The following is a 19,230-nucleotide window of genomic DNA, read 5'->3' as shown; positions in this document are numbered from 1 at the left end:
ATGGAAATACCTGTCAGTGCAGAAAGGCCTACTTTTGATCTTGGAAATAAGTTTTCTGGGGTGAGTTCTTAACGCTTTCCAGCTTTCCCACCCACTTTGGCTGTAGCCATGGCCTTCTGATCTATGTTTCTCAAGGGACCTGCAGGCCCCAGATATAGCCCCATGCTGTCCTCCTACCCCAGAGCACACTATTCAGGCTACTTCCCCTGGGACTGAAATCCAGTATTTCACTTACTCTTTTTCTTTCCAGTATCCTCATGACATTCAATATTGCACTTACTCTAGGTCCTCCCTGCCTAAGCCCAAGTCAACTTGCTGTCCGGTGGGATTTGTAATCCAATGCTTCCTCGCCCTAGCAGAATCCCCTGTGTATAATCAGAAATATGACTGAAAAAAGGACAGAGCCCTATGACTGTGGTCCCCGTCCCCACTGCTGACAGTAAGTCCCCAGGAGTGCGCTGTGTAAGCACCTTACATTCTGCACTTGGCTGAAAACAGCAAGGCAAGCCTCCAGTTGAGAAATGTTAGCCCCGGCCGGGCGCGGTGGCTCAAGCCTGTAATCCCAGCACTTTGGGAGGCCGAGACGGGCGGATCACGAGGTCAGGAGATCGAGACCATCCTGGCGAACACTGTGAAACCCCGTCTCTACTAAAAAATACAAAAAACTAGCCGGGCGAGGTGGCGGGCGCCTGTAGTCCCAGCTACTCGGGAGGCTGAGGCAGGAGAATGGCGTGAACCCGGGAGGCGGAGCTTGCAGTGAGCTGAGATCCGGCCACTGCACTCCAGCCCCGGCGACAGAGTGAGACTCCGTCTCAAAAAAAAATAAATAAAATAAAATAAAATAAAAAGAGAGAGAGAAATGTTAGCCCCTAAAAAAATCCCTGCCTCGAGTCTTTCTCATCCCTTGGGAAGTGCAAATTAGGTAGAGAAGAAACTGATTAAAAACAGAACAAAACAAATCATATTTAGATATTTTGGCTTTTCTCACCAGGGCTGGATTCAAGCATGTCCTTCAAAATAATAACTTAAGTCAATAAATAAATGTAAGGAAGTCCAAATGTTCACATGAAAACAACTGTGGTCATTTTTTGGCAATCCCCGATTCTCTTTTCCACCTGTCTGCTCAGTTGTGGTCTCCCTCTCCCCCTCTTGTTGGGGCCCATGCCCCCGCTTTACTGTTGCCAGAGGCTTGTACTTAGTTTTCCTGTTAGGTAGGAGCAGTTACTTCCACTCCCCACACCTGCCATAAAGCATCTTTGTAAACAAAGCGAGTAGAAGGAAAGTATCTTGATATCCACCACGTTCGGCTTTTGCTGATTCTGTTCACTTGGGAGCAGCTGCTGCTGGGGAATAAGAAGGTTGAGACTGAAAGTGAGGACCGCTCCCTGCTGGCAGGACTCAGGAGAGCAAAGAGCCCTCAGCTGGTCCATCCTCCCCACTCCTGGTCAGCCTTCTGTTCTGAGATCAGAGTGGTGGGGTCACACTCTCAAGAACTGTGCTCAGCCGCCTCATCTCACACCCTTTCCCTCTCCCTGTGTGACTGCTTCCCTCTTACATAACCACGCTGGTGATTGGCACTGTCATAAATCAATACTTTGCTCACTTTCACATCAAGTAACACTATCCAGGGAGGTGGTTTCAACAAAGGAGGAAGTATTAGGAGATCTAGGTTCAAATTAACGTTGCCCCTAGAGGTAAAGGACAGAGACCCTCAGACTGATGAAATACGCTCAGAATTACGTAGACAAAGCAGATATTTGCCACTCTCTTCCCCTTCTTCTGTGTTTTTACAGTGAAGACACCTGAAAGAAAAAAGTAGGGGGAACATAATGAGAGTAAATACGGTAATCTCTTCATTTGAAAGTTCAAGCGCTGGACTTGGGACTTGGGAGTGGCAATGGGGCCGCTTAGAGCCTATGTCTGACTTGGACTGAAATGTAGGTGAGAGACAAGATTGTCTCATATCCGGGGAAATCATAACCTATGACTAGGACAGGAAGAGGAAGCACTGCCTTTACTTCAGTGGGAATCTTGGCCTCTGCCTGCAAGCCAAGTGTTCACAGTGAGAAAAGCAAGAGAATAAGCTAGTACTCCTATCCTGAACAAGGCAGCGGCTCCTTGGTAAAGCTACTGCTTGATCGATCCTTTGCACCTGATTGTTCAAAGTGGACCCCAGGGGAGAAGTCAGAGCGAAGAACTTACCGCCAAGCAGGTATGGTTTTTCTTTCTTTCTCTTTTGCTAGGGGCTGACTGCCCTTCAGCTTCATCCAAAAGATGTGTGTGAACACAAGTATACCATCTGTTTGAGGTCAGCATCATAGTGGGTGCTGAATCATGTTGGCCTTGCTGCTGTCTCCTCGTTTCTAGGTTGGAAAAAAAAAAGCATGAAAACAGTCACTTAATGTTGCGCCTCATTACTGATTTTCTCTGGTCCTGCACTAGCCTCCTAGAAAAATCACCATGGGGACGCCACAACTCTGCATGAGTTACCACAAGTCACACATACAGCCACCTCCCTGTTACAGGGCTGGAGTCCCTGGACCCAGGAAATTCCACCCCCCAGGACTGTGGGAGCTGGAGGCTATGGGAACTGGGAGCAACTCAGCCCTGATTCCTTTTGGCCTGCTGGGTTAGTGCTGGCAGCCCCCTGAGGCCAAGGACAGCAGCATGACAGTCACCAGGACTCATCACCTCAAGGAGGGGTCCCTCATTGCACTTGCCACAGCCCTGCACAGTCCTGCGGCTGAGTTGGCTTCAGACCAGTGAGTTTTCTACCTCTACTATTGAGAGGGCACCTTGTCCCACAGAACCGAGTCTTGCCTGCAAGTGCTCAGTGCCACCAAGCCCTTCTTCTCTCCACATTACAGCCCGGCTTGGCTGAGGCTGTGGCCGGAGGCACTGCTTTAAGGCCACTCCATATCTGGGACAGGTCAACAGACACCTCTGAGGCCACTGAGTCTTGACTCAATGAATCAGCTATAGCAGGCACTGTTCCTCTGCTACATGGCCTCCGATGATCTGGCCAGAGTTGAAAGGATGCTAAGGGAGGCCTCAGAGGCTTATTTAATCAGTTGGTTAATGGGAAAAAGTATTTTTTGGTACACAAATATGCTTTAAAAATATTTTAGTTATGTCATAAAAGTCTAAACCTGGGGTTGACAAACTATGGCTCACAGGCTAACTCTGGCCCACCAGCTGTTTTTATAAATGAAGCTTTATTGGAACACAGCCATGCCCATTCGTTTTGTATTGTGTACAGCTGTTTTTGCCCTACAACAGCAAAATTGACCAGTTGCAAATGAGACAGTATGGCCCACAAAGCCTATAATATTAACTATCTGGCCTTTAACAGAAAAAGTTTGCCAACTTCTGATCTAAAAGCTGTCAACTTGTTACAAAATTATTATGGAATAAATCCAAGACAACCACAAAACTGACTAGACTATGTTTTTTAGGTAATAACTTTTTAAATTATAAAGTAATATATGGTTTCATGCTCCTTGAAAATGAGAAAGCAGTATAGATAAACCTAAATTCACCTTTGGCCTTTCTGTCAATCCTAATCTCCAGTTTCCTCAAAAGTACTTAGTGTGATATATTTACTGCCAGACCATTGTGTCTGTGTGTGTGTTCATCTATGCATAGATGTACTATTAAACATATCTGTTGTCATGTTGTTCTAATTCTGTTTTTCCACTCAATAGCATAGATCTCTACGTCATTAATTTTAACAGCTATGTCATATTTCACAGCGTACACTTCTTTTATTTAGCCATTTTCTTTTTGATAGATACTTAAACTTTTTCCAATTTTTCAGTCTTACCAATGAACACCACTGTGTTTGTCTGCTTGTGGACATGTGCAAATATTTCACTAGAGGAACTACTGAGAAGTTGAATTGCCACATCACGGGATATATGCAGTTCAATTTTTGAATGCCAAACAGCCCTTCACAGTGCCTGAACCCATTGTACTCCCTCCAGCAGAGAAGGATAGTTACCGTTCCTCCACACCAAGCAATGCTTGCTGTTTATTCAGTATTTTATTATTTTTTCCATTTGAATGAGTGCAAATGACAACCCATTATTTCAATATTTTAATTTCCCTGATTGTTAATGAAGTTGAGCATTCTTTTTATAGGACCTCTCTTGGCCATTGTATCTCTCTTCTTAAATTACCTATTCATATCCTTAGCTTATTTTATGTTGGATTTTTTTACTTCTTTGTAGGAGTTTGTTATTTATTCTCAATGCAAATTATTTGATATGCATGTAATATTCTCCCTAAGCCTGTCACTTGTGTTTTAACTTTGTTTAAATCATACTTTTTAGCCAACAGAAATTTTACTATTATTTTTGTTGTTATTTTGATGTAGTTAAACCTGTCAATTTCCCTCTTTATGGATTTTACTCTCTGAGGCTGATTTTTAAAAGATTTCGCAGCTTCCAAGATTATGAAGCTACTTTGGTGCACCTTCCTGTGATACTTTTATTTAAAAAGTTAGTCTTTATTCATCTGGCACTTATTGCAATATATTATTTCAATACTATTTATTGAAAAGTCCATCTTTTTCCTATTTGTCTGAAATGCCACCTCTATCATGTACTAAATTCCTACTTACACATGTCCATTTTTCTGTCCTTTTGTATTTATTTCCTATTCCTGAGCCAATTTCCACTATAATGTTTACATTTTCTACTTGATATTTTCCCCCAATAAATAGAAAATCTATTTTGTGTTTTGACATTTTGCCTGGTTACCTTATGGAATTATCTTTATAGTTACAAAAGCTTATCAGTTGATTCCTTTGGAATTTCTAGATAGACAAACATATCATCTTTATATAGTAAGAGTTTTGCTTCTTCCTTTCTAATCTTTACAAACCTTTATTTTTTGTGTCTTATTGTTTTTTCTTGGCTGAGTAGTAGCCATGAAAGAAGGTAGTGTCAAAGCTGATACATACAGTTGTGTGGGAAGTATACTGCACAATTCTAGGGGATACTGTTTACAAACACTTATATATCCTAGGCATTCTTGTCATGTTCCTGATTTCCATTTTTATTTTGTACTATGAACTTATTTTTCTTGGAACCTTGTCTTTGGGATTCATTGAGATCGAAACTGTTTTCCTCTAGAGGATTTATTTTTGCTTTTGCCAGGAACCTGGGGACAGAACTAACTGGGACCACCATAAGCTTGGGGTCTACTGGCCACACAAATAGTGTGAATTCTGACCCAAACTTACTTGATCACAGGCCTGTTGTTAAGAATCTCGGCCGGGCGCGGTGGCTCAAGCCTGTAATCCCAGCACTTTGGGAGGCCGAGACGGGTGGATCATGAGGTCAGGAGATCGAGACCATCCTGGTCTACACGGTGAAACCCCGTTTCTACTAAAAAATACAAAGAACTAGCCGGGCGAGATGGCGGGCGCCTGTAGTCCCAGCTACTCGGGAGGCTGAGGCAGGAGAATGGCGGGAACCCGGGAGGTGGAGCTTGCAGTGAGCCGAGATCGCGCCACTGCACTCCAGCCTGGGCGACAGAGCTAGACTCCGTCTCAAAAAAAAAAAAAAAAAAAAAAAAAAGAATCTCAAAGGAGTCTTTTCTTTTTGCTCTACCCGGAGCCAAGGCTGAGAAGGCCTGGGATAGACCTGTCTCCCTCTGTGGTTCCTACTGACAATGCACCCTTAGGGGATCTTGAGTTTCTAGTCTAGGATCTGGGTGGTCCCCAGGCTTTGTCTCCTATTCTGCCATTAAAATCCAGGCTCCAGGCCTACAGGAGTCCAGAAAACCCCAGGATAATCATGACTCCCCTTTCTCATGCCTCCCCTTTCTCATGCCTCTGGCTTAGCATAATCTTATAAATTTTGGCCTCTTGAGACTCCTTTTACTTTCCTACCAGCTCAATCCTGCATGAAAGATGACATTCTTACAAATTTATCCAGTATTTTTAGGTGCTGTATACCAGGAGAATTTTCTCTAACCACCTTCTCCATCATAGTGCCAGCAATAAAATCTTTATTTTTTATTTTAATGAGATTGATTCTAGTGCTTCTCCAATAAGATACATAGTAAAAGTGTTTAGTAACTATTCTATATCAGTTTAGTGAAGCTCTCTTCCATTCCTCTTGGTTAACCAAGAATTTTAATCATGAATGAATATTGAGTTTTATTAAATGCTTTTCAGCATTTATCAATTTCCTTATCATATTTCCATAACTAATTATATAACTCATCCCAAGGGTGATGGAAGCAGAGGTGACCTAATGGCCACTAGGACCCTTGGAATGCAGACTCATGATTTTTCCATTAAAAAGAACAATAAATTCAGGGAATGTGGACAACATCAATTCAAATTCTTAGTGTGGTTGCCATGTTCTGTTCGCTGAGTCATCAGACTCTTGTCCTCACACTTCAGATATTGGTTTCCTGGGCACAACCTGGGCAGGACGGGACCCCTCTTGCATACAGGGGCCTTTTAGGTGGCACAACTTGAAGGGGGCTGGGAAAAGTTCCCTGCAACACCTCCTGAACCTCTATGAAACATCGATATGACAAACTGAATACCCAACTGGAAACTGACATAAAGAGACATACGCAAATCCTAAATCCTAATTTTCCTGGATCTGTGTAAGTTCCAAAGGGTCAAACTATAAAACCACAGGCAATACTGGCACTACACATGCATTGATAAGACATAGGCAGTTAACTCGGAGGCCGCTGTGTCCTGTTGAATGTCGGAGGAGGGTACTGTGTGTACTTATGACCTGGGCTGATAACCAGCTCTCAACCCTGATGTGTGTCTGGGAACCTTCTGACTTCTTGGATCTGATGACCAAGTCCCAGGAAGCATAAAGGTCAATTTTCATTTATGGCCCCCTGAAAATAGCAGCTGACTTCACTTTCTTGAATTCACAAACTGTGACTTCGGCTGAGTTTCCTGTGGAGGCCTGCGCATGCCAGGGCCAATGAGGAGACTTTTGTTTACAATACTTGATTTGTTTCATAAATAATTTAAAACATATAGCCTCATTTTGTCCCCATGAATTCTGTGAAAAAGCAACTTGCATCATGTATCTATTTACATGACAGGAAGAATCAGAATAAAGGAAAAGAAAAGATATTCTGGCCAGGCACGGTGGCTCACACCTGTAATCCCAGCAACTTGGGAGGCCGAGGTGGGTGGATCACTTGAGGTCAGGAGTTTGAGACCAACCTGGCCAACATGTTGAAACCCCATCTCTACTAAAAATACAAAAATCATCCAGGCATGGTAGCGCACAACCTGTAATTTCAGCTACTCTGGAGGCTGAGGCATGAGAATCATTTGAACCCGGAAGGTGGAGGTTGCAGTGAGCAGAGATCATGCCACAGCACTCCAACCTAGGGGATAGAGTGAGATTGCCTCAAAAGAAAAAAAAAAAAAAGTTCTGTCATTAATTGACTTCATGAACTGGAACACACCCCAGAGCCCCTGTTTCTTCATTTGCAAAAGGGGTAATAAGAACGGCTCTGCCCCCGACTCACTTGTTCAACTTGCCTTCTTTACAGGCACCTCGACATGAAGTTGTAATTTTGAAATCATTTTGTAAACAGCAAAACTTGTGCAAATGTGAGTTAAACTCACCAAACATCTCCCTTCACTGAACAACATCAATGGTTTTATAGGCATCACTTGCCTGCATCTTAGAAATTCAGTATTCTTGTATTACATTCCCCTTACCTGCTTTTTTCTCTTTATCCTCTGGCCAATTCTGCTATTAATATGTGAGTGTGGGGGCGTGTGTGTGGTGCGTGTGTATGTGTATCTTGGAGATAGTGGGATGATTATATATATATTATGCGTGTATGTGTACATACATGTGTGTATATATGTATACACACACACATAATTAAATATATATATAATCCTGCTATCTCCAAGAGTTTCTATCCCAAAGATTATGGTTTTTGTTTTTTTAACCATTTACCCCCTTTTACTTAGACTCTGTTGCTTCAACTTCAAATTGCCCACTCTTCTCTTCCCATAATTTCAGTAACCTGGTTCCAAAGATTTTACTTTGACTCATTTGAAGACTAAATGTATCTATATGTCCTCCCCACATCTTTCTCCAGGGAAGGAACTATCTCACCCTCAAATGTATATTGACTTTTTAAAAAAAGTATTATTATTATTTTAAGAGACAGGGTCTTGCCGTGTCACCTAGGCTGGAGAGCAGTGGTATGATCATGGCTCACTGCAGCCTCGAACTCCTGGGCTCAAGCAATCCTCCTGCCTCAGCCTCCCAAATAGCTGGGACTACAGGTATGTGCCACCATGCCCAGACACTTTTAAAATTTATTTTTGGTACAGACAGAGTCTCACTTTGTTGCCCAGGTTCATCTGAAATTCCTGGCCTCAAGTGATCCTCCTGCCTCAGCCCCCAAAGCATTGGGATTACAGGTGTGAGCCACCATCCCTGGCCATTACATATAAAAATTTGTTTATTTATTGTCGATTGATTGAGACAAGGTCTCATTCTCTTGCCCAGGCTGGAGTGCAGTGGACAATCATGGCTCACTGCAGCCTTGACCTCCTGGGCTCAAGTGTTCTTCTTGCCTCAGCCTCCCAAGTAGCCTCCCATGACTACAGGCACATGTCACCACACTTGGCTAATTTTTTATTTTTTTGTAGAGATGGCATGTTGCCCAGGCTTGTCTCAAACTCCTGGCCTCAAATGACCCTCCTGTTTCAGCTTCCCTAAGTGCTGGGATTACAGGTGTGAGCCACTGTGCCTAGCCTGTATATTGGCTTTAAACAACAATTTATAATGTGAGTCATTTCACATATCTGTTTGTTTATTTCTTTTATTTCCTAGCACCGTAAAGGTGTTTTTATTGACAAGATCATCTTCTCCATGCCAGTCTGTTTGCGTACTGCCAATTTTCTGCCTGGTTAGTTGGATTTCTTAGGTCCTGCTACTATTGCAAGTGTGGACTGCAGACCCACAGCATCAGCTCACCTGGGAGCTTGTGAGATGCTGAAGCTCAGGCCCACCACAGACCTACTGAATGGGAATTTGCATTTTCATGAGCTCCTGGGTGATCTGTACGTACATGAAAGCTGGAGGATCACTCTCTTAGATTGTAAGCACAGGCTCCAGGTGACCTTAAATAGGGCCACTTCTGAAGCAGGCATGGGAGAGAAGGAAGGCAAAAATCTCAACGGCCAGGACCCTGACCTCCTAGAGATTAAAATGTGGTTCAGAACTCAGGTTGGGATCAAATGCAGTTTAAATGACATGGTTATCTTTTTATTCCTTATTGTAGTGCTTTTAACTACTGCATTAGTCCATGTTCACATTACTGATAAAGACATACCTGAAACTAGGTAAATTACAAAGAAAAAGTGGTTCAATGGACTCACAGTTCCATGTGGCTGGGGAGGCCTCACAATCATGGTGGAAGGCAAAAGGCATGTCTTACGTGGTGGCAGGCAAGAGAGAGAATGAGAACCAAGTGAAAGGGGTTTCTCCTTAAAAAACCATCAGCTCTCATGAGACTTGTTCACTACCACGAGAACAGTGTGGGGAAACCATCCCCATGATTCAATTACCTCCCACCAGGTCCCTCCCACATATGTAGCATTATGCAAGCTACAATTCAAGATGAGATTTGGATGGGGACACAGCCAAACCATATCAACTACTGATGTTACTTTCCTTTGCTTCCTTTCTTTCTGCTGCTTCTCCACCTCACAGCTTCTGCTTCCTCAGAGCCCTTCCTGCTTTGCAGCTTCCCTGTCCTGCCTTCTCTCTGAGTGCACTATGGCCGCCATGTACAGGGCAGGACCAAGGTACCCAGAGCAATCTGCTATTTTGGCTTCCCTTCAATTTAAATTCAATTTAAATATTCTTTAAATATTTGTTGACATTTATTTGGTGATGTTCTTTTTTTAATTTGTGGTAAAATATACAGAAGGAGCAGGATTGAAAAATTAATTAATTCTGGTAAAATTCATATAACAAATTTTACCATCTTAAACATTTCTAAGTATGTATCTCAATAATGTTAAGTATATTTTCATCGTTGTGCAGCCAATCTCCAGAGGTTTTTCATCTTTTAAAATGGAAACTCCACCCATTAAACAACTCGCATTCCCCTCGCCCCACAGACCCTGGCAACCACCATTCTACTTTCTGCTTCCATGAGTTTGACTACTATACCTCGTATTTGTCTTTCCGTGACTGGCTTATTTCAATTAGCATAATGTCCTCAAGGTTCATCCGTATTGTAGCATGCGTTAGAATTTTCTTTTTTTTTTAAGGCTGACTGTATTCCATTGTAGTATGTCCCATGTTTTGTTTATCCATTCATCAGTTGATGAAATTTGGGTTGCTTCTACGTTTTGTCTATTGTGAATAGTGCTGCTGTGAACATCAGTGTACAAATAACTCTTCAAGACCCCGATTTCAGTTCTTTTTGGATATACACCCAGAAATGGTTGCTGAATTATATGATAATTCTATTTCAGTTTTCTGAGAAATTGCCATATTGTTATCTATAATGGCTACACCATTTTTACATTCCTACCACCTGAGTCCAAGGTTCCAATTTGTCTACAGCCTTGCCAACACTTGCTATTTTCTGTTTATGTGATAGCAGCCATCCTAAGGAGTATAAAGTGATGTTTCATTATGGTTTCCATTTGCATTTGCCTTATGATTAGTGATGTTATTTTTTCATGTGCTTGTTGGCAAGTGATGTTCTTTTAAATGTGTACTATGTTCTTTATGGTCAAAATAAGTAATTTATTCTGTGTAATTTTCCAAACCACACAGCTTCTTGGAAGGCATGTTTAAGTGTTTACATAATAAAACAGTACATTTCTTTCTTGCAAACAGCCCTACACCACATATTATTCCATTTCTGGCTCTGTCTGCCAACTTCAATGTGCTGTCCTCAGGGTTGGGTTGGCTGGAGTGGCCCTGAGTGACAGGCATGTGAGTGTCCCTGAGCACCGTGCAGATACTAGTCTGTACTGTCAAGGAGTGTTTTAAGTCTCCACCTCAGGGTGATGACTGCTTTGGTAGGAAGAGAGGCAGTTTAAAATTCACCTGATTTCTGTTTCGTTCCAATAATGTTTTGGTGCCTTTGAATATGGCAGCCCCCTAGACAGCAGTCCAGCCAGCAGACCTTATAACTTAGCTCTGTCTGTATGTCTGACATCTAGACTCACGAGAAGAGGATCTAAATGGGTCAGGGAATTACTTGTCCCTGGGACAGAGCTATTATACCATTCTTCACAGGCCCCAGAAGGTCTATGGACCCTTTGTTTGGGTACCAGGAACTCCTCTAAGAACAGGTTTGGGGTGGGCTTGGCCTCCACAGTGGCCTCCTACTGCAAGGTCAGGCTGGATTAACATCTGTGAGAGTCTCCTGCACAAGGAGAGGTGGGAGGCTGTGAACACTCGTATGTGTCCCCTTGTGTAATTGCTTCACCAATGTTGACAGCTCATGTGACACACCTGTCTTCTTCTGATAGAGGAAGGAAGTAATACCATTTTCTATCAAAAGCATTCCTTGATCATCGCTGCCCTAAAAAACAACTATTTAATGGGTCTTTTGTCAAAGTCAGTGATATGGTTTGGATGGTTTGTCCCTTCCAAATCTCATGTTGAACTATGATCTCCAGGCCGGGCGCAGTGGCTCACAACTGCCATCTCAGCACTTTGGGAGGCCAAGGCAGGCAGATCACCTGAGGTCAGGAGTTTGAGACCAGCCTGGCCAACATGGTGAAACCCCGTCTCTACTAAAAGTATAAAAATTAGATGTGGAGGTCAGAGTGGAAGCAAGTGTGAGAAGGTTCAGCAGAAGAAAACATAGCTGCCAAGTGTTTGAGTCCATCAGCAAGTTTGGGCTGGCCTTAGCTGTTGCAGGAGGCATGGTGAACTCTGCCTTATATCACATGGATGCTGGGCACAGAGCTGTCATCTTTGACCAATTCTGTGGAGTACAGAACATTGTGGTAGGGGAAAGAACTCACTTTCTCATACCATGGGTACAGAAACCGATTATCTTTGACCACCATTCTCAACCACGTAATGTGCCAGTCATCAATGGTAGCAAAGATTTACAGAATGTCAACATCACACTCTGCGTCCTCTTTGGGCCTTTCATTAGCCAGCTTCCTCGCATCTTCACCAGCATCGGAGAAGTCTATGATGAGCATGTGCTGCCATCCATCACTGCCGAGAGCCTCAAGTCAGTGGTGGCTCGCTTTGATGCTAGAGAACTAATCACCCAGAGAGAGCTGGTCTCCAGGCAGGTGAGCGACAACCTTACAGAGTGAGCAGCCACCTCTGGGCTCATCCTGGACGATGTGTCCTTGACAATCTGACCTTCAGGAAGGAGTTCACAGAAGCAGTGGAAGCCAAACAGGTGGCTCAGCAGGAAGCAGAGAGGGCCAGCACTCACTAGCTACTGCAGGGGACGGCCTGATGGAGCTGTGCGAGCTGGAAGCTGCGGAGGACATCATGTACCAGCTCTCTCGCTCTTGGAACATCAGCAGTCTGCCGGCAGGGCAGTCCGTGCCCCTCCAGCTGCCCCACCCTGCCTGCACCTCCGCGGCCAGCTGGGCCACAGCCCCGATGATTCTTAACACTGTCTTCCTTCTGCCCCCACCCCAGAAATCACTGTGAAATTTCATGATTGGCTTAAAGTGAAGGAAATAAAGATAAAATCACTTCAAATCTCTAAAAAAAAAAAATACAAAATTTAGCCGGACGTGGTGGCGCATGCCTGTAATCCCGTAATCCCAGCTACTCGGGAAGCTGAGGCAGGAGAATCGCTTGAACCCAGGAGGCAGTGGATATAGTGAGCTGAGATCATGCCACTGCACTCCAGAGTGGGGTGACAGAGCAAGACTACGTCTCAAAAACAAAAACCAAACAAAAAGAAATGTGACCTCCAGTGTTGGAGGTAGGCTTAGTGGGAGGTGTTTGGTCATGGGGGTGGATCCCTCATGACTGGTTTGGTACCCTCGGTAATGAGTGATTCTCACTCTTAGTTCATACAAGAGCTGGTTGTTTAAAGAGCCTGGCACCTCCTCCTCTCTCTCTTGCTCCCTCTTGCCATGTGACATGCTGGCTCCCGCTTCACCTTCCACCATGCTTGGAAGCTTCCTGAGACCTCACCAGAAGCAGATGCTGGTCATGCTTATACAGCCTTCAGAAGCATGAGCCAAACGAACCTCTTTTCTTCATAAATTACCCAGCCTCAGATTCCTTTGTAGCAATACAAAATGGACTAACACAATCAGATCTCACTGTAACTCCAGAACCTTGCTGCCCACCATTCTCTCCTAGCCAAAGTCCACTTTTTCTCCTCCAGAGTTACCACAAAGAAAATGAACAGCCTCAATCCTTGCCACTCAGGCGTCCGTGTAAACAGAGTCCACCAACAGGCTTTGTGTGAGCAACAAGGCTGTTTATTTCACCTGGGTGCGGGCAGGCTGAGTCCGAAAAAAGAGTCAGCAAAGGGTGGTGGGATTGTCATTAGTTCTTACAGGTTTTGGGAAAGGCTGTGGAGTTAGGAGAAATGTTTTACGGGCAGGGGGTGGATCTCACAAAGTACATTGTTAAGGGTGGGGAGAGTTACAAAGAACCTTCTTAAGGGTGGGGGAGATTACAAAGTACATTGATCAGTTAGGGTGGAGCAGACACAAATCACAATAGTTTCCACAGTGAAGGCTATTTTCACTTCTTTTGTGGATCTTCAGTTGCTTCAGGCCACCTGGATGTAAACAGGGGATATGATGGCTTAGCTTGGACTCAGAGGCCTGACATAGATGAAATTTCTCTTCCAAACACCACTAGCTGGGGAGTTGGCTCTTGGCTGGAGTTGGTCAGTGCACAGGGCAGTAAGGGAGCTGGGCAAGTGCAGAAGTGGAGACTAGCTGCGTCCCAGACAGCGACTCTCCCCGGTCTGTGACCCGGGAGAGTCCTTTAGCAGGGCAAAGTGCAACGTAGGCAGACCATAAGGGATGCCTCAGTGACAGACAAGCTTTGTGTGCCTGCAGGGGGACAGGAAGAGGGTGGGGCAGGAGAGGGAGATAAAAGGGCTCTGAGGCAGTGTACTCTGAGCTCCTTCCAGTCTCCTGCTCTGCTCAGCCAGTCAGCCCCGCCTCCCTTGTTTACGACCACACAGCACTGCTGTGTGTCTGCCTTTACCTGTGACTCTTCCCTAGCCTCTGCGTGGCTGGCAGCCCTCTTGTTTTCTCCTACTCTCTTAAGAAACATGCCCATCACCTGCAGTTTCTCTGGGCTCCCCGTTAATCTGCCTTCCTCATCTCCTAATGCTGCCACCTCCCTGTGCCTGGAAATAGTCAAGGCCGGATTCTGTTCTTTTGCTTGAATTTCTTTCACTTTGCTTCTTAACTCTTTCTAAACTACAATTCCCCCATTCTCACTGCCTTAGTTTTCCCTCTCTCCATGTTTATCAAACTATATCCCACCACACCCTGACAAGGCTTCTCTCCCTTAAATCATCCCCTTTCTAGTATTTTGCTGGCAATATATAGTGGGGTTTTCTCCTTTGCCCTACATCGTCACTAAACTTCCCAACCTGATAGGCAGTGTCTTGCACCTTCTACTGATCATTTCATTCTTTCTAGCACTAAAGATGACCACTTCCCATGTCTGTACCCAATTCCAATTCCTGGCCTGTTGGCCCAGATGTATCTGCAGCACTCACCCGTGTTCTCATGCCTAGTCTCTAAATATTTGACTCCAAAGGTCACTAGTGGATCACCTCCCTGCCTCTCACTTTCCCCCAAGGCACAAAGTCTCCTCCCAGCACCTCCCTTTAGTCCTTCCCTTCCTCGTGTCTCTTCTGCAGGGAGAGGAACATGTTCAACTTTGTGATTTTTTTCTAGTTTGTAGTTGTGATCTACCCTGTACCACTGAATCATCTCACATGATTTAAATACTCACACCGAGTGTGCCACACTTCACGGCTTAATCCCCTGTTGATCAGAAAACCCCAGGTCCCTGGAACTGAAGCAGGGTCTCATTCAGCCTGACACAACCTGAAATTTCTCCCTGATTTCTTTCCCAGCCCCAAGACAGGGGACTTGCAAGAGTCCCTGTGTTGAGCCTCCTTGGAACTCACTGTCCTCCGTTGATCAAGGCCCACCCAGCACGTTCTGTCTAGTTCTAATCCTCAAGGCTCCTTTGCATCCCTTCCTTGCTCCGTTGTCCAGCCCTGAGCTCTCTCAAGCCTTGTACTGCTCTCCCCTTTTCCATTCCCTTCCAACTCTATTCCTCTCCTCTCTACAGACTCCTGGGAGTCTTGCTCCTTCTGTAGCAGAAACTTCACACTCATTTTATTTCAAATTCCCCTCCATTGCTATCTCCAGTTGCACTGCTTTTCTTAGTTTCTCTCCCTCCACGTTCACACTTGTCTTCTCTGGAGGGCAGGCTCTTCTGGGGGCTTCCCTTGGGCCAGCCTCAGAGTGGCATCTACTTTTCTGTTTCCTCCCCACCTTCTCTCCCCTCACTTCTTGCCCTGCCAGATCTGTCTATGGCAACAGCCCCTGCAGCAGTGCGCTCTCCTCTTCCTCTTCCTCTTCATGCCCAAGGCCATGTCAGCCTCTCTTATCAGCTTCCATTTTATTGTAGGGACACTAAGCATAGAGCAGTTAGTGAGTAAAGCGAGTTAGTTCAACATCAGTGGCAAGGGCTAGGACCTGGCCTCCTGACTATGACAACAAGACGATGGCCACTATATCTCCCTGCCGGGAGCAAAAATCAAAGTCCTCTGACCTCCAGGAGGCTGTCGGCTAGCTGGGTCCTGTTTGATCACAATCAGTCATTCCCATGTTTATGTGTGTGTCGTTCATGGAAGACCTCCCTTATCCCTTGAATAGGGGATTTGGGGCCTCTTAGCAAATGAAGTAACTGCACAAAGACGTGTGTGTGTATGCGTGTGTGTGTGTGTGTTTCCCCTTCTCATTCTTATTCTCCACTACCCCCAAACAAACACAGGGGATCTTATACAGAAAATCAGCATTTCCCAGAAAGGAAATGGCCTCATGAGGAAGCAGCAGGAACAGCCTGTTTATGGGAGAGCTCAGCGGGCCAGGCAGGAGGTGTTCCGGCCCTTCCTCTGCGCCCACCATACTTCCTTCTTCAAGCTGTTGAAGTGGTGCTCTGGGATGTCAGCCTCCAGGCATTCAGCCATCAGACTCTTACTCTGAAGAGAACAGGGAAAACTGAGGAAATACAGACAATTATAGAGGAGAAAAAGAAAATAATTCCAACCCCAAATTCATCACTATTTCAATTCTCTATATATACATATCTACACACACAGATACATACATACGTATCTCTAAAATATAGCATATACAGGACATTATTATTATTGTAGTTTTAAACCTTCAATATTGTTTTATATGCACCCATATTTTTACCCTTTTTAGTTCTCCACATTCCCTCCTGAAGTTCCATGCTCCCCACTGGCTTTTGCCAGGATAACTTTCTTTGGTATTACTTGTAACGCAAGTATCTGCTGGCAAAAAAATTCTTCAGTCTTTGTCTGAACATGTCTTTATTTCGCCTTTACAATGGAAGGATAATTAAACTGTTGGTCAAATTCTTGGACAGCAATAAAGATATCAACCCATTGTCTTTTCTGTTTTACAATTTCAACGGAAAAGTCAACCATTAATCTTATTTTTATTTCTTTGTGGTTAATTTTTTTTTTCTGGGTATTTGTACGATTAGTTTTCTTGTCATCGATTTCCAGCAATTTTATGATGTGTGGGTAGGTGTGTGGGTAGGTATGTGTGTTTTTAATCCTCCTTTCATTACTTTCAAAAACTTCTTGGCGAATGTGTTTTCCCAGATGGCTTCTGTCCCAGTCTTGTGTCTGTAACATACGGTAGGCTATTTCACTGAGATTCATGTGTCTCTTACACCCTGTTTTTTTCTTTTTTTTTTTTTTTTTTGAGACGGAGTCTCGCTCTGTCTCCCGGGCTGGAGTGCAGTGGCCGGATCTCAGCTCACTGCAAACTCCGCCTCCCGGGTTTACGCCATTCTCCTGCCTCAGCCTCCCGAGTAGCTGGGACTACAGGCGCCCGCCACCTCGCCCGGCTAGTTTTTTGTATTTTTTAGTAGAGAACGGGGTTTCACCATGTTAGCCAGGATGGTCTCGATCTCCTGACCTCGTGATCCGCCCGTCTCGGCCTCCCAAAGTGCTGGGATTACACTGTTTTTTTCTTAATGCTCTTTATTTTGTTTGTTTCTGTGCTTCGGTTTATATCTTTTCTGTTGACCTAATTTTGAATTCACTATCACTGTCTTTTGCTGATTCAGTCTGTTGTAAAACATCCAATGAGTTGTCAATTTCAGATATCGTACAGTTAATTTCTGGAATATCCAGAAATGTCCAGTTGATAATTTTTAAAAATAGCATTATTGAGAGATAGCTTATGTATCATAAAGTCTAATCATTTAAGTGAACAATTGAATAACTTTTAGTATATTTACACTTGTGCAGCTATCATCAAAATCTAATTCCAGGACATTTCTATGCTCCAAAAAGAAACCTAATGTCCATTTGCAGCCACTCTCTATTCCACTGTCAGCCACAGGCAACCACAAATCTACTTTCTCTATGGATTTTCCTTTCCTGGACATTTAATATAAGCGGAGCTATACAATATGTAGTCTTTGAGTATACTTCTTTCACTTAGAATAATGTTTTCAAGGTTCATCTGTGCTGTAGCATGTATCCTCCATTCTTTTAAACTACTGAATAGAATTTCATTGTATATTAGCATTCCAGGTGTATTCCACATTTTATTGATCCACGAACCAGTTGATGGCTATGTGGGTCGGGTTTGGGGCTATTATGAATAATGCTGCTATGAACAGTTGTGTACAATTTTTGTGTGTGGGCATAGCTTTTCATTTCTCTTGGGTGGATATGTAGAAGTGGAATTGCTGACTTATGATGAATTTATGTTCAAGTAACTGAGCAATTGTTTTCTTAAATGGGTGCACCATTTTACACTCCAGCTAGCAGTGCATAAGGGCTCAGTTTCTCCACATTATTACTGATTCTTCTGTCTTTTTGATTTGTAGCCATTGTTGTGTATTGTAAGATATATTTCTTTGTGGTTTCAATTTGCCTTTCTCTAATAACCAATATTCTTGAGTATATTTTCACATGTTTATTGGTCATTTCATAGCTTCTTTGGTGAAATATCTATTTTAATCTTTTGCTCATTTTAAAATTGGGTTATTTGTATTTCTATTATTGAGTTGTAAGAGTTCTTCATATATTCTGAATACAAGTCCCTTATGGGATATGTGATTTTAAAAATAATTTCCATCTGTGACTTATCTTTCTGCTTTCTTAATAGTATAGAAAGCACAAACATTTTCAATTTCAATGAAGTTCAATTTATCAACTTTTTTGTGCCATATTTTTTCTGATTGAAAAACAAACAAACACAAACAAACAACAAAAAAGACTTTTAAAAGCCAGGAATAGAATAAGTCTTCCTAATGTAATATGACAATCTCTCCTATCAGCCACCAGTAATATCCTTTATAAAGAAAACTAGGCTGGGTATTGTGGTTCACGCCTCTAATCCCAGCACTTTGGGAGGCTGAGGCTCGTGGATCACCTGAGGTCAGGAGTTTGAGACCAGCCTGGCCAACATGGTGAAACACTGTCTCTACTGAAAATACAAAAATTAGCCGGGTGTGGTGGCAGGTGCCTGTAATCCCAGCTACTCGGGAAGCTGAGGCAGGAGAATTGCCTGAACCTGGGAGGCAGAGGTTGTGGTGAGCTAAGATTGCACCACTGCACTCCAGCCTAGGTGACGAAACTTTGTCTCAAAAAAAAAAAAAAAAAAAAAAAAAATATATATATATATATATATATATACGTGTGTGTGTGTGTGTGTGTGTGTATAAAATACCTGAAGCCTTCATGCTTTTGGTGTCATACCTAAGAAATCTTTCCCTAACCATAAGGACTTATTCCTATGTTTTCTTCTCAGAGTTTTATAGTTATAGCTCTTACATTTAGATCTATGATTTTGTAATCCATTTTGAGTAAAATTTTCTGTATGGCACGAGATAAGAGCTTTAATTCATTTTGCATGTGAATATCCAGTTTTCCAAGCACCATGTTTTAGCAAAGTTGGTCTTTCCTCCATTGAATTGCCTTGCATTTTTA

At 43.4% G+C, this 19,230-nt stretch overlaps 1 protein-coding gene and 1 pseudogene across 2 annotated transcripts in view; both read left to right on the top strand.

Annotated features, from left to right (window-relative positions):
- Positions 1-12,677, top strand: LOC117078255 (annotated as a pseudogene).
- NR1I2 (nuclear receptor subfamily 1 group I member 2) overlaps positions 1,659-19,230 on the top strand; it is a 35,358-nt gene continuing 17,786 nt past the window's right edge. The window contains exon 1 of one of the 2 annotated variants that reach the window (XM_033211113.1): positions 1,659-2,212. The gene's annotated coding sequence lies outside the window, so the exon portion shown is untranslated. The remainder of the gene's footprint in view (positions 2,213-19,230) is intronic. The other variant, XM_033211114.1, reaches the window with a different exon arrangement.

Source organism: Trachypithecus francoisi, unplaced genomic scaffold, assembly GCF_009764315.1.
Source record: "Trachypithecus francoisi isolate TF-2019V2 unplaced genomic scaffold, Tfra_2.0 Lachesis_group0, whole genome shotgun sequence".
Classification (NCBI taxonomy): domain Eukaryota; kingdom Metazoa; phylum Chordata; class Mammalia; order Primates; family Cercopithecidae; genus Trachypithecus; species Trachypithecus francoisi.
The sequence above is the reverse complement of the archived record's forward strand: the minus strand, read 5'-3'. Positions and strand labels throughout refer to the sequence as shown.